The sequence below is a fragment of the Archocentrus centrarchus genome, chromosome 6 (assembly GCF_007364275.1).
Source record: "Archocentrus centrarchus isolate MPI-CPG fArcCen1 chromosome 6, fArcCen1, whole genome shotgun sequence".
Lineage (NCBI taxonomy): Eukaryota > Metazoa > Chordata > Actinopteri > Cichliformes > Cichlidae > Archocentrus > Archocentrus centrarchus.
In genome coordinates, this window is record NC_044351.1 from 17,200,875 (window position 1) to 17,216,099 (window position 15,225).

A 15,225-nucleotide genomic window follows, 5' to 3' on the forward strand; every position below is an offset into this window, starting at 1 on the left:
TTGAAAGACCTTCAGAAAGCCGGAAGAACTGTTGCTCAAGACCATTTTAAAATAACATGAAAGTCTGGATCTTTGGATACAAAATATAAAGAAATGAGAGGTGGCTCAATATTTTTGCACAGTACGCTTTGCGTGTGTGTATATATATCAGATAGACAGACAGACAGTAGGCAGCAGATGTGCATGTGCGCTACGAGCTCCTGTTATAGAAACCAAGTAAAACTAATTGAAAAAGACATTTATTGCTACATTATAATTTTGACACATGCCTGTAGGCTACTTCAAACTGTACACATACTGTACATGTTATGATAAGAGTATTTCAGATTATTCAGGATTAATATCTTTTGTATTATCTGTTAAGCGGAGTGAGAAGCAAACAAGACATCAATCATCCTGTAACACTGTATTGCTCAGAGCATGAACTGTTGCTACGTCTAGTAAACTGCACAAAAACCTGTCGTCTTGTGTAAAATAGGTGACAAAAGCAAACGCACATTATTAAATTCACAACATTTGTATAAAAGATAACTTACATAACTTAGAAAATAAACGAAAGGTTCTATTAAAAACTCAAACATGCAAAGAGCTTGTTTGACTACATCTGAAGAGCAGTGATTACACCGAGAAGAAGAGGGCTCCTGTCCACCAGTGTTTCAGTAAGTGTAACCCTTTAAGAGTGCAATAACACAAATAAAATTCAGACAAATATACAAACACCAGATGATGTCCACATGTTAAAGAACATTCTCGGAGATCTGTTCATTCACAGAATGGTCAAACCCCTGCAATATGCACGCACGCACGCACGCACGCACACCACACACACACACACACACACACACACACACACACACACACACACACACACACACACACACACACACACACACCAGGACAAATGAAATCCATTGTCTGAACACACAAATGTGGGAATGAGCTCAGTGGAAAACACAAATGTTTGCAGTAAATAGTGATACACTGTAAAAGTCGGTCAGAAACATACCCGGCTAAGCCAAATTGAAACTGCAGATGACACCTTGTTACTACTGGTTTCCATCCATTCAGATATAATCCAACAGAAGGATAATCAATAAATATACAAAATATGTACAAAACATCTGCGCTTACAATGCGTTTGTCTGTTACAAGTAAAGTTCAGGCACAAAGTTAAGTCAGTTTGGGAAGTTCGGAGATGATTGTTCAACTGCATCACGTTTCAAATCGGAGAGGACGACCTCACTGCTCCGGTCCCAAATTCAGAAGAAACGGCAAAGATCCAAAACGGCCGAGATGCTTTTCCTTCATCATCTGAAAGACAGGAAATTAATTTTAAGTCCTTTAAGTCATTTACATTAATAGAAACAAATAGAAACATCCAACAGTTCTACAGTTAAATGCCACTAAAAATAGGGAGACACTGGGGTAATACTGGTGAAAGCTTATTGCTGATGTTTAAGGTGATGGTAGACCTGATGTGGTCAGGTGCTCAGAGGTGGCCCATGGGGTTCGCTGGGTCTGTCAGACTGGGATGAAAAGCGAGATGCATGGACTGTGGGTCTGTCATAATGGCAGACGCCTTCTCCTCTTCTCTCCTTCGCAGACACGCTGCCTTTGGGTTCAGGTTCCTCTCTGTGAGGTCCGACAAATAACAGGTTAGCATTTGGCTAAATTAAGAAACACAAACACATCTGGCAGTGCAGTTTTTGTCATTATGATGATGTAATAGTTCACTCAAGGATTTCAGTTTTGGGAATCTGCTAGAAAAAATACTGGAAACTTTGAAAATCGTTTTAATGTAATGTATGAATAAACTATGAATCTTTTCATAGTAACAGTGGATCAAATGTATCACTCACAGAGAATAAGAACAATTCTTCACACCTTCAATCTTTTGGCATCTTTCAGCTTGTTTTTGGTTTATGTCACACAGTCACTTTCTTATTTATCTTCAGTGATAAAAAGTTCTAAAATCTCAACAGTACTTGGACAGCAGACAGATTAAATGAACTGAGCCGGCATTTAGCATCTACGCAGCCACATATTTCCCCTGAGGAACTGATGGAGCTGAATCTGGACCTACTTTTATCAAGAGGATAGAAACTCACCTCCAGATACATGCTAATGTTGCTTACCATCTGCTAACTGTGTAAATAGGCTGTTTGGTTGCAGATTTCACACATCTTTATTGTGATAATGTTGGGTTTACAGCTTACTGTGCTGCCCCCTTGTGGCCAGAAATACATCAATTAATTTAAGTTTAACCAAAAAGTAAAGGCAAAACAAAAAATGCCTAACTAGACTGAAGGATTTTTCTGTGACTAACTGACTGAAGCTTAGTTTGCATCTTAGGTGTGCCACCATCATCATCATCATCATCATCATCATCATCATCATCAGAGAGGAGGACAGCCAGCACCTCTTCTCCAGCGTGCAGCAAAGACGCACTGACCTCTGACTTGTTGCTCCAGGCTGAGGATCACCGCCACAGCCTGGTGCAGGACCAGCAGCTTGGTCTGCGGCTTCTCGCTCTTCAGGTGGAGTTGACACATGTGACCGAGCTCCTTAAAGGCCTCATTGATGTCACGTACACGCAGACGTTCACGTGCATTGTTGGCCATTCTCCTCTCGCGCTCACCGCTCAGGCCTTCTGCTCCGGACTCAGCTCCTCATCCTCGTGGATGCTACAACATGAACAGAGAAAGCCCACAGGTAAGGGTGTGCCTGGATCTTTTAAAAATGAAGATTAATGTCATTAAAAATTGAAGCAGGGGAAAGTGAATTGAGCGTTCAGATATACTCTGTATTTTTCTGCCCTCTGCTGGCTGCTGCGCCATGTGATCCAGTCTCCAGATCCTCAAAAAATGTTCTGTATAAAGGGTTTACATAGAACAATGGCAGCAGCAAATGTAATCAGGTACACATTTATGAATTACCCTTAAGCATTGCGTGTTTACTCCCCATGTCCATCCTGAGGGTCACATTTAAGCAATTTTCTTCTTTGTTTTCTTTGCATTTTTTTTTAAATCATCTGGTTTCAATATTTTAGAAAACAATAAAAAAAAAAAATATGCTCGCAGTCATCCATATACGTCAGTATTGATATCACTCAACTAGATTACAATCTAAATAAAAAGAAAACATGCACTCAGACATCACAGCTGAAGAGGTCTGGCCTGAAAAGACCTCTGGATGTAGAGACGCCAGGACAGGAGCTCCAGCCTGTGACATTTTCAAGGCGTTCACTATCCTCTTAGTCACTGACCTTGTAAATTTTTCAGTGACTCATTTAATACCAAAAACATCCTTCGTCATCACTGGCCATGTTTAATGACGCAAACAGTGTTGAAACAGTTAGTTAATTAATTGATAAGAGGATTAACAGAATATTAATCTGCAAAAATTCTAATTAATTTGATACATTTATTAACAAAATTAAAATTGCAATTTCACAAATGTGATAATTAATTTCTCAGGTTTATATATTTGAAATGGAGTCCCTTTTCGTTTAGACTGTTAGCCCCAACATTTCTTTCTATTTTACAGGCTGAGTGACAAGTTTTCCGAGAACTATAATCACCACGTCATAAATAAGTGCAGTAAAACTGAACACGGATCTTAGTTTGCTCAGAGGCTAAAGGGGAGAGCGGTAAGATAATGTGCAACGGCTGCTTCGTGTTTTGGGGATTTCCTTGGTTAACTCTTAACTATGAAGCATGTGTCCTGGCAGCTGTTCTCGTTCCTCCTTTTTTCCTTATTTAATTCACTGCAACTTAATGTAACATGAAGAAGAAATATGAGGTTGAGCTAAATGGGCTTGCCTAGGCACAGCTGTTCTTGACTGCAGGGGGTCTGCCAGGATTTTAAATTAGTGTAGCCAAATGGTGGGAAGACTCTTCTTCTTGATTTTGGTTTTTATTGTGATATGTCCAAAAAAATGTAGTTGTTTATTTTGAAAAATTAATGTGTAACATGCCCCCCCCCCCAATCATTCATTTTTTATTTTAGATTATTAATTAGTCGTGTTTCTGTAGAATCGGGCAGTTTTTCCTCATCAGCTTTACACACAAAATTGTGGGGGGTTTTTGAACAGCTGAACATGGAGTTTTTACATTTAAAACTTTTGTATTTTTTTTATTGTATTTATTTATTCATTTTTATTTGTTTATTCATTTTTATTTTATTATTATTTTTATTTTTTTATTTTTACACACAAGATAAGGCACGAGTGTTCACCTGTTTCTTGCACTGTTTTCTCCGTGTGTTTTGTGTTCGCTCTCCTCATCTGATCTCTGGCTGTCTGAACTGTGACCATGATTGGTGTGCATTATCTCTTCCCTTTCCCCGCTTTCCATCTTTAGCTCCAGATTACCCTGAACCCCAAGGCCACCTGTGGGCGATCACACAAAACATAAACATTAAGAAAAAAAAAAATCCAGCTACAAGAAGTGAAATATATGAGTCTGATAGAGCAAAGGTGAGAGGGGTAACTCACCTCGACCTCCACCTTGCACAGACTGAAGGGTGGCCCTCTGTCTGGCTGGGTATGGGTGACCGTTTTGTGTGCGGCCCTGGAAGGCGCCGTGGTTGTTGTTCATACTGACAGCGTCAACCTTTATGACACAGACAATGAGATGAGATGAGGGTAATATTCATGTGTTCATAAGTCAATGGTTAAGTATTGGGTAGATTACAATCCTCTAAATGTGACTATCTCCATAAATCTTTCTAAGACAGTCACACATAGTATCAAAGCCAGAGACAAATCAGTCACAAAACCAACATCTGCCCTCTCATTTCCAAGGTAACCCTGAGCAGATCTCTCACTCTACAGAATTAATTTAATCTCAGACAATCTTAATCCTTCCCTAAAACTACTATATACTCCCTAAACATACTCCTAATTCTCTTCAGGAATGATTCACTGACACATCCTTTGGAAAATAAATAAATAAATAAAAGTGAGAGAATTTAATACCCCCTCTCGTAGCGGATTACACTAAAACCCCTTTCCCTTGCATAAACTTCCACTCCAGCTCAGCTAAAATCCCCTGGTCTGCTCAAAGGGAAACATGCTAGAATGGGAATGCACCATGCACAGCCCCCCCCCCCCCCCCCCCCCCCCCCCCCCTCCAATCCCCCAAACACCCTACAGTGGATTTAAAAGTCTGCACATACTACACACTGTCCACACAAGGACGACACGTCACAGCACTCTCATTGTTCTCAGTTTCCGATTTCAAGGACAACAACCTTTACATTAGGAAAACATGCAGACATAGTGGGTGGAAAATTCCTGAAACTGAATACCAGCACACAGACAACAGGGAATTTCCATGCACACTGCCCTGTCCTTCTTTAAATACTTCAAAGTAAGGTTTGTTAACCATTGCTGGACTGTGACAGTTGAGTGGCAGGGTGCTGGCAGAGCCCGGGTGGCCATGGTGGGGCTGGTTCAGCAGCCCGTAGATGTCACTGGGCAGACCAGCAGTCGGGCCAACCGCATGGTTCCTCAGGACGTGGATTACATCATCCAGTCTGTCCAGACGGTCCTCCACCTGAGACTGAAAACACCAGATATTTTTCAGAGTTCACAGCACAACAGCAGTAGTTTGGACTAAAATAGGCACAGATTTAAGGTCTCAAGATGTTAGTTTGGCATATTGAAAAGAATCTGAATTTGACTTATTCACTTTTTTCACACTGACACTGGAAACAGCTCGTCTGCCTCTGTTTCATGATTGTGAAAGGAAGCTACCCAAACAGGACATAGAAACTCAATAAAAGCAGAACTTCTTGTGTTAGGGTTCAACTTTTGTATGGTTTAAACAAATAAGTTATAATCAAGTGGTAACCTCAAGGAACTCTGGAGACTCCTGTGTTAAAGGATTAAAACTATGTTTACAGCCTGGTACAAAAGGCAGTTTAGGCCTTTCTGATGAACAACTCTAAGGAGGTTTTTTTTTTTTTTTTTTTAATACCTCATCTATCTGATACTAGAATTAGCGGTGTGGTCACCTTGATTGACAGGTGTCCCTGTACAGCCGGAGCCAATCGATGTCTGCTAGGCCTGTCACTGAACTGGACCTCTGTTCTACGTTTGTGATGTTGGTCCATTTTGTGGCATTTCAATGTCATTTTCTGGCAAATAATAAGGCCCACTGTGAGGTATAAAATTGAGTGAAATTCTAGTATTTTATAATCTGCTCATTTGTGTTATTTAATACTTTGGCAATACACTGGCAGCAAACTCAGATCATCTGCTAAAAACTTCGGTAATATTTTTGACCAGCATTTAAAATTTGAACCTCACACTGTAATAGCATATAAAGCATAATCATCTGCTCAGGGTCTTTTAACTGTTCCACGCTCCTGTTTTAAAACCAGAGGCAAACACAGTTTTGAGGCTGTTGCTCCCAAATTTAAGAAGAGGCTGTCGAGACAGCTGAAATATTCCATCCAAGCAGTTTATATACAATGCAAACTAAATATGTATCAATTGCCCTTCTAAATGGTTCATTTTTCTGCTTGCAATCCTTTAACTCGTATAACAATTAAATCTCAGCATTATTATATTGGTATGAAAATGGTCAAAGTAGGCACACTTCAATCTTTCTTATAGTATATCAAATATTTCATAAGGCCACCTCTTAGACATTTAGATATTAGTCAATAAATAATTTCAGGGAGGTGATATCAGATTACTTCCTTACCATTGATATAAGTGAAGACTCATAATGTGGCGAGACCGGTGCCTGAACTGAACTCCGGGGCCACATGTTGGTACCTGACAGGAAGAAAACATCCACAATTAAAACATCCAGGAGTTGGAATATGCAGGAGGTAAACATTTATTTATGCAATAATGCAATATATTTCATTGCATTATTACATATTTCACTGTATGCAATAGTCCAGTTTACCTGCCGGTTCTGCTGAATTGGGCAGCGGAGATGGAGACCTCACTGGTGTGGATGAGCTGGAGGGGAAACTGCTGTTCGTGTGATCAGGGGAGTAAATCTAACAGCAGAGAGAGAGAGAGAGAGAGAGAGAGAGAGGGAGCGAGAGAGAGAGAGAGACAGAGACAGAGAGAGAGAGAGAGAGAAAGACAGAGAGAGAGAGAAAAAAAGAGAGAGAGAGAGAGGGAGAGGAGGAGGAGTGTGACCAGGGCATGGATCATTTTAAAAGCACAACTTGTCATTTCTGCACGGGGTTTTATAGCGGCTGCTACAACCTCATAGGCTCATAATCTCAACTTAACTCATGAATTCTGGTCATTTGACTCGTCAGAAGCCAATAAATTGCCTTGCAGCACGAGAGTAGCTTTTCTTTAATATGCACTGACTTGTCACTGGCAGGGAGGAAGTTTTGCATTATACCACTGGGGCTCTCGGGACTTAGATGAGCCGATCTAATAGGATTGAGGTGGTGGTACTTACAGAGGCCAAAGCTTTGCCCAAGGTGTCGCCTGTCTGTGATGGTCCTGACATGTTTCTCTGGCTCCCTGAGACTGAATTCAAAAAGAAGATTTCTCATTAAAGACATATATGTAATAAACAACAGTTAGATCAGGGAAAATATGCACTCGTGCCCATTTTCCAACCTGTAGAGTTCTCTGAGGTGTTAACTGATGGAGCACGTGAGACTGCATTGTTGCGATGAAAAGTGGACATGGGTGGCAGAGCCCTGTTCATATCCGCAGCCATCACTGAATGTGGGGAGAAGTCCTGAAGAGTGGGGGGGAAAGCACGCAGTTAAAACAACAGAGGTCAGAAAGTTTGTTGCTGTCAACACCCGAGGTCCCAGTGGTAAATCTCACCAGGTGACTGTGTGCTGGCTGCAGGCTGCTGTAACTCCCCGGCTGTGTTTGGTGGGTTGTGGCTGCTCCCAGTGCACCTTCATAGCCCTGCTGGTTCAGCCCATTTACAGCATTCCAGATGTCCGGTGAATTGCTCATCCCCTCTAAAATGAATGACGATATGTTATAGCCTGCACCAGAGCAGCATCTCAAACAGCCAGACAGGTCATGAAGCTCTACAGTCACACTCCTGAAATCAGTCCTACCACTGAGTCCTGACGCAGTTAAAACAATGCTCATTAATATGTGACATGGAAATGTTTAACTAAATTAGAGGATACAAACTGATCTTTAAATAAACTGTAGTAGAAGACTTTAACTTAATCTTCATGCTGCATTTTAGGCATTTGTTTGATTCCTTTACCCTCAAAACTGAATATCATAACTACTGGGTGATTTGCCAATAAAATTTAATACACCTTACGTTCCCCACTGAATTTCTGGGAGGGAACTTTTTTTTTTTTTTTTAACAAATCAAGTGACATATCTGGCAACTGCAAGATGCAATGTTCTGAACTTCAGCTTTTTTCTTCTAGCGCCATCATAAGGTGCTATATTTGAGATTTTGTGAAAAGCATTAAATTTAGTCGACTTCATAGACAATGCAAAACATGGACGTAGCTCCTGGGTGGGGAACAATAAAGCCAAAGCTAAAGTGCTTTAAATCTGAATTCTATCTGAAGGCCACCAGATGGCGATAGCTCTGGATGCAGAAGTAGCTGGGACCTATGGAAGTTAAAAAGAAAACAACATCCTGTCTTCATCTCCGTAAACACTTTCCTGTTGAATTTATGGACTCACTCACTTACTTTGAGTCATACTGAATTAAAAATAAGCATATTTTGTAAATCCTAGTATGGCTATATTTCAAATTGGAGGACTATCTGTGGTATGACTATTGACTAATGACTTGAGATTGACAAGCCAGGTGATTTTTTTTTGCAGCCAAGATGGCAACGGCACTCAACTCGACATTTCAAATCAGGATTTCAGAAACCAGTGGGTGACGCCACGGTAGCTACACCCATCTTTTATACTGTCTGTGGTCCACATATATCATCTACCTCAGGATGAATTGTAGTTATTTCTGTAAACTAATGACCTTTCATCAGGCCAAATTTTACAGTTGTTTAAACCAACTGTATGGTTCAACTTTGTGTGGAGAAAAGTGACTGAAAGCGTAGAAGTTTTTGGTAAGTTGTGAAAATATGTTACTGTCTGTCCATCCATCCATCATTGGGTTTCCAACACGACTAAGTAACGCGTTAATAGGAGATTATGGAATTTACATGTTTTTACAGATGATTAAGTTGAACCTTTAACTTGCATGAATAACAGACAGATTTACAAACATTTTACTGCAATCAGAAACATAAGCAGACAAAGCAGGTCGTGTTTAGGTGATAAATTTATTTGATCAATCTCAAATTTGATGCCAGGTGTTTCCGTATTTTATAGGTTCCCACTTACTAAAGACGTTGAATTGCAGCAGAATGGATAAAGACCCCACTTTTGGAGGGTTTGAGCTCACCAAAGAATGTGCTTGCAAACACATTGTTGTGGGCCTTGGGTGATAGATGTGAAGACGAGCTCTGGGTGATGTTGTCTGCACCAGGAGACTGGCCATAAGCCTGAAAAGATAAGTAAGAGAATAAAATAAATCTCAGGCAAAGAAGAACTCCGAACCTAAATTTCTTTGTGTCTGTATCACCAAACCAATCTGACACTAACGTGTGAATACTGCGAGTGTGAGAGGAGGCAACAGTATTATGAAAACAAAGCAGAGAGCTGATGCACACTTAGAGCTATTGCGTTAATCCATAAGCTGCAGATCCATGCACCTCCTCATCCGGATTTAGGAACCATTCACCATGAGAAATCCCAGCCCTAATCACGATCAGGTTCGGCTGGCTTCAGAAGACTGGGATACAACACCCTCCCAAATAAAATTGAAATCCAAGCCTTCTTGTGATTTGTCCTCAAAATGAAACCAAACAGCCTCATCCTAATGATCTTCTCTTGAAGGAAACAAAGGATTGTTAACAGGAAACAAATCTAGAGTAAACTCATGATACCTTTTTGTTTTTTTTTTAAGTGTTGGTGCTGCGAACTGCACATATGCACTCGAAACACACCAGCACATGCTCACTTACTCAAACACACCGAGAGGTCTGGGCTGCACCTGCACCTCTCTCCATTGCTTTGATGTGCCCCAGGAAATGAAAATAAACCTCCCTGCGCAGCATCAATGGGGTGTCAGTTACCCGGACGACAAGTTCTGTAAAGCAGGCTATTAAAGACTCTCTTGAGTATGCTTGTGCGTGCACACTCACAGGCTCATGCACACACACACACACACACACACAGAGCCGTGACCCTGGCTGGCAGGAGTCCCATGGTGATTGTGGGCTAGGCCAAACAGAGGAGCCCCTGTCGACACTGGGCCCGTCTGAGCCGCCATAGGCAGCATATGGCAGAGGATAAAGCCAATTGTCCTCCTTACCATCAGCATAGCAGGCGACCCGTTAATAATGGTCACACCCCCGCCCCAGCACGCCCTCTCTGGCCCCCACAGGAGAAGAGCCGTCACCATAGCACCCTCTTTTAAGATAGCATTGATTTATTAACCATCAATCATGGCACCACAAATGATAAAGGACTTTTTTAAGCAGTTAAGCCCACAAGCAGAAAGGGATTAAAATACTCAAGAGGTTAATATTTGTTTGAAATAATCTTGGACAAATATTCTTTAATTTCCTTTTCTTTTCTTTTTTTTAAAGTCCACAAATACGTATAAAGAAAACAACAACAACAACAACAACAACAAATATATATGACAGTACCTTTCCCATTGTAAAATTACACAGCATTACGATGCTGCATGAGTAAAAGCTCAACTTGCTATTCAGGGCCTACGCTCTGCTCCACCATGGCCAACTCCAGCCACATGCAACCAATTTTCTGCCTCTGTGATCCACGATGTCTGGATATGGTTAGTCTCACAGAGATCAAAGCTGCCTTTGATAATGGCTGCAGTGGTGGAGGGACTGCTCCAACATAGCGGGGTTAAATCAAATAGAAATAGCAGCAATCTGCTTCATGTCAAGATGTTTTCTGCTGCTAGGCTTGACTACATGGTACTCAGTCAGCAAACAGGAAGCATGAGTTGTTGGGAATTTTTTTTTCTTGTTAACCTAAAAAGAAAAATCACTGAGCTGTTATAGTTATAAGTAACTTAATGCTACTGGTATTGTGAGTGGTGTGCATGGAGAGTTGTGCAATTTGTGAATAATCATTATTTTGATTGTAAACAAATAAACAAATCAAAGGACCAAACATGCAGCTTACCTAGATATTAACCTTATGATTTCACAGAAACTGTTAGTTCTCTTCTAAGTTGAAACTGCAGAAGTTCAAGAATAAGCTTCAGATCATACACACAGCTTATCAAGGCACTGACACCTTTAAAATATAAAGTTTTTTCTCTCTGTGCTTTTCACAGAGAGACGTGTACACATTAACCTATCGTGCCTCTAATGATCTGAACAAAGTAAGGAAAATTCTCACCAACTCTTTAAGTTTCTCACAAAAGGAATAACCCGAATGAGAAAATGCCAAATGAGAACACTTCCAACTTTCACAAGTTGTGTATGCAAATGGTTTTCTTGCTGATGCAAGTCTGCTAAATCACATCTAATAAAAGATAAATAAATTAAAAAAAAAAAAAAAAAAAAAAAAAGGTTGTTCAATCAATGAGAGCACAAATATAACAACCAACCACTTAAGGGGACAGTTTTCGAGTGTAAAAGCATCATCAGCAAACACACCCACAGTGACACGTAACCTGGGGGGAAATAAACAGAAATATACTCACTGGTTTCATGTTGTAGCAGTGCATCAATGAGTTGCTCCCTGTGCCAGAGACAGGATGAGTGCAGTACATAACTCTGCTGGTTTAGTGCAAGAGTCCAGGTTCACGATACAATCCACGTACAGCTCCTCTGCTCGTGTCTCCACTCATGTGTGTACAGTCCACATGCACTCCTTCTCCTAACCTACCCCTGCTGGTCATGCAGCAACCCGCAGACAACTTATGCAAATCAGGGCAGGACCATTTCAGGCAGCAGGGAGGGGTGGCCAGAAGTTGGCGTTATTACTGTAGCGTAGGAGTGGACATCTATATTATGAGCAGCCTTTATCAGTGAAAAAAAAAAGAAAGTTGTAAAATAAATATAGCTATGCTGCAGTTTTTGTTTTGTTTTGTTTTGTTTTACTGTTTGCAGCGTTGATTGCTAAGGAGAATGGGCACTGGCAAAAATCGTCATAAACAGTGAAACTTGTAATAATTAGGGAATTCCCACATAAGCCTGAGCAAACACCTGAGCAAAGAAAGCAACGCTGTGGACATGTTTAATTTTTTGTTGTTGCTGTTCAGGTGTCCTCCTGTGTTTGTGTAAAATCATATGCAATCCGCTCCTCAGAACCAGAGAGCGCCGATGACGGCACCGAGATAATCTCCTGTTAGACAGGTAGAGGTTTCCAGTAAACAGAGGGCAGCCTACCACACCCTTGTCTGACCTACATTTACAAATAGAACCTAGTCTTAATTTGTAGGCACGTGTAGCGTGGCAAGCCTCTCCAGCGGCTGGGTTAAAGGTTATTAATACTGTTGTCTGTCTGGGTGATGTGCTAACGTATAACATTAAACAGTCAGACATCCTGTTTGAGGCCAAAGCCGCTGTCTGCTGCCCTACAACTGGTATTTACACCAGCGGTTCTCAAAGCGCACTAAAGGGAAAGGCACACCTGTGGGAAAATAGTCTATATGTTACCTGAAATGTTGTCAATTCGTCCTTAAATTACATATTGTCAGATGAAGGCACACTTGCTGCATCCGGATCTATGTGACACAATCTAGTTAGTTGTAGTTTGCTATACACATGGAAACTAATTCTTTTGCCTCCTTGCTGTCAGCCAGACCCACTGATGTGCACTCATTGTACTTTTAACTCTAATTAATGACTTTTCATGCAGTTCCAGCAATAATGTGCACACCTGGACTTGCCTCAAGGCACACCATCTGGGAACCGCTGATTTACACTGGCCGAGCACAAATACATATCAGGGGGGGAAAAAAATCTCTGAACTGTTCCCATCTAACAGACAAAGTAAAGTACAAGCAGATCTGTGTTTCATAGCATCTTATGTACGCTAAGCAGGTCAAAAAAAACAAAACACTGTGGTTGGCATGATGCACAGAGTCACAGTGTGGCACAATGTCCTGGCACAGTGTTTTGTCCCAAAGAGCCCTCTCTAGAATCCGATCAAATAATTCCCACAGAGACAGCAGCAAAGTCTTTATCTTGAACTCGTTGTCTCCAGTGTTTACACTAATGCCACCGGGGACTTGGAGTAAAGTGGCTAAAAATAACAGCGACCTGGCATTTTGCAATGTCTGTTTGTATTTCAATTTTTTTTTACTGGCCACTGTGGCTGCCTACTGTGGGACTTACGATTAATAAACATGCAACGTATGTTTGTAAAAAATAAATAAAATAATTTTATATAATTATTTTAAATAAAAACTTCTTTTTTTTTTAACAAACTGAAGCTATCATTTGTTTATGATAGTAGACAGCTGTCTACTGAAGAAAGTGCAAACTGTAGAGCTGAGAGTAGAAAAAAAACATTTTATGTCAGTCTGTCTAAAGGTGAGCTGTGCAGTCCACTCAGCTTCCTTAAGGTCAAAGTCTAATCCTCACTGCCCATCTAGGTTAGCAGGTCAGTCACTTCGGCTTCATCAAACAACCATTTCTTGACTTTAAGGACTATGAACTGTGCTTTATTATTAAGATATTGGTCATAAAGAATAAATATTCTAAATGTGTAACATACATTCATATTTTTATTTTTATTTATTTTTTATTCATGTACACCAGTGGGTTCTGACTGACCTTTTCCTCTGACAGAGATCAGCTCTTCTATCTGACACACCAACATTCACACATATCTTGGGTAAATGATCCAAGAGCAAATATATACAGTCCCCTGACCCTGAACTTTGCATCAATCTTAGTTAATTGCAGCCTTGTCAGAAGTGCGATTATTCAAACAGGTAATGCAAATGTTAATGAGCTCTGATTTGCATATCTTTATTTTGCCATGGTTGAAATGTCATTGGTTATGACGCTCCACAAAGAGGAATGTCACTCCTGATGGCCCCCTGATATGTTGTTGGCCATTAAGAAGAAGAAAAAAGATGAGTAACTGAAGGGGATGGAGGAAAAACAAATAAGGAGTCGTGCTCAAAATTAATTGAGAAATTACATATGCAAACAGATAGAAACACATGCACAGTTACATTGTGATTGCTAAACTCAGTAATCAAACAAATTTTTCCATAGATGTGAGAAGATTATTAGATACTGCAATGTGAACAAAAAGAACAAACAGGCACCTCTTTGCAGTTTTTATGGTTGGTCTTTTTTTGTAAGATGTGCTGTTGTGCTTACTACGCCTGCAACACACATTTCAAGTGTTGTTGGCATATTGCTCTTTGCCATGCGCTTGATTTGACATGGCTTAAATAACTATCTTCCTGCCAGTGATTGGCATTCACACAAGAAGGGGTGAGTGGGACTAGGGAGCAGATGGTGACATTCCACATGACCAAACTGATCAATCAGCATGCTGGGACGCAGGTGCAGCACAGGCGGGCAGCACCACACCATCTATTTCACCATCTATGGGGCACAAACACATGGGCACCAATAGTGGCACCCTGAGGGTCTGCATGCTCCTCTGTCCCGCTGTGCCAAGGTTGATGACATCAGAATTTCCCATCCGCTCATCCACGGGACGCCAAGAAAACGCAGGGGAAAAAACACTGAATAAAATCTGCAACAACAGCCTGGCCTGGGAAAGGTTGTGTAAGTGACGTCAAAGCAGGGACTCCCATATTTCATGCTATTACAAAACTGATAAGCCAAAGGAAAAAGTGAGCAAAAGTACTAACACATTTTGGCCCTGATAACAGGTTAAATGACTAAAAGTGCTTCCTTGTGGCAGACGCAGATTTTATACCTGTTCCTCATTTTAGAGAACACAAAAATAACAACACCACTGATAGTTTTTAGCATCTTCACTGATTTCTGCTTGTACTGCTTCATTATTGACTTTATTAATTAGAAATAAGTTACCATCAACAGTAATTTTTTTAGTTTAAATAAAATTGTTTTGCCAAAAATGGCATACAAATAGTTAATAAAATGTTTTGATTTGGTGAATTTACCTGTTGACATCATTACGATAAGGTTATATCTGGAGAAGCAATGAAATTAAAACCACAGAGTAAATATCTGTAAATA

The 15,225-nt window shown here is 40.5% G+C and overlaps 1 pseudogene; it reads right to left on the bottom strand.

Annotated features, from left to right (window-relative positions):
• Nucleotides 1–229: 229 nt before the first annotated feature.
• Nucleotides 230–11,972, bottom strand: LOC115782341 (transcription factor 12-like; annotated as a pseudogene).
• Nucleotides 11,973–15,225: the final 3,253 nt, after the last annotated feature.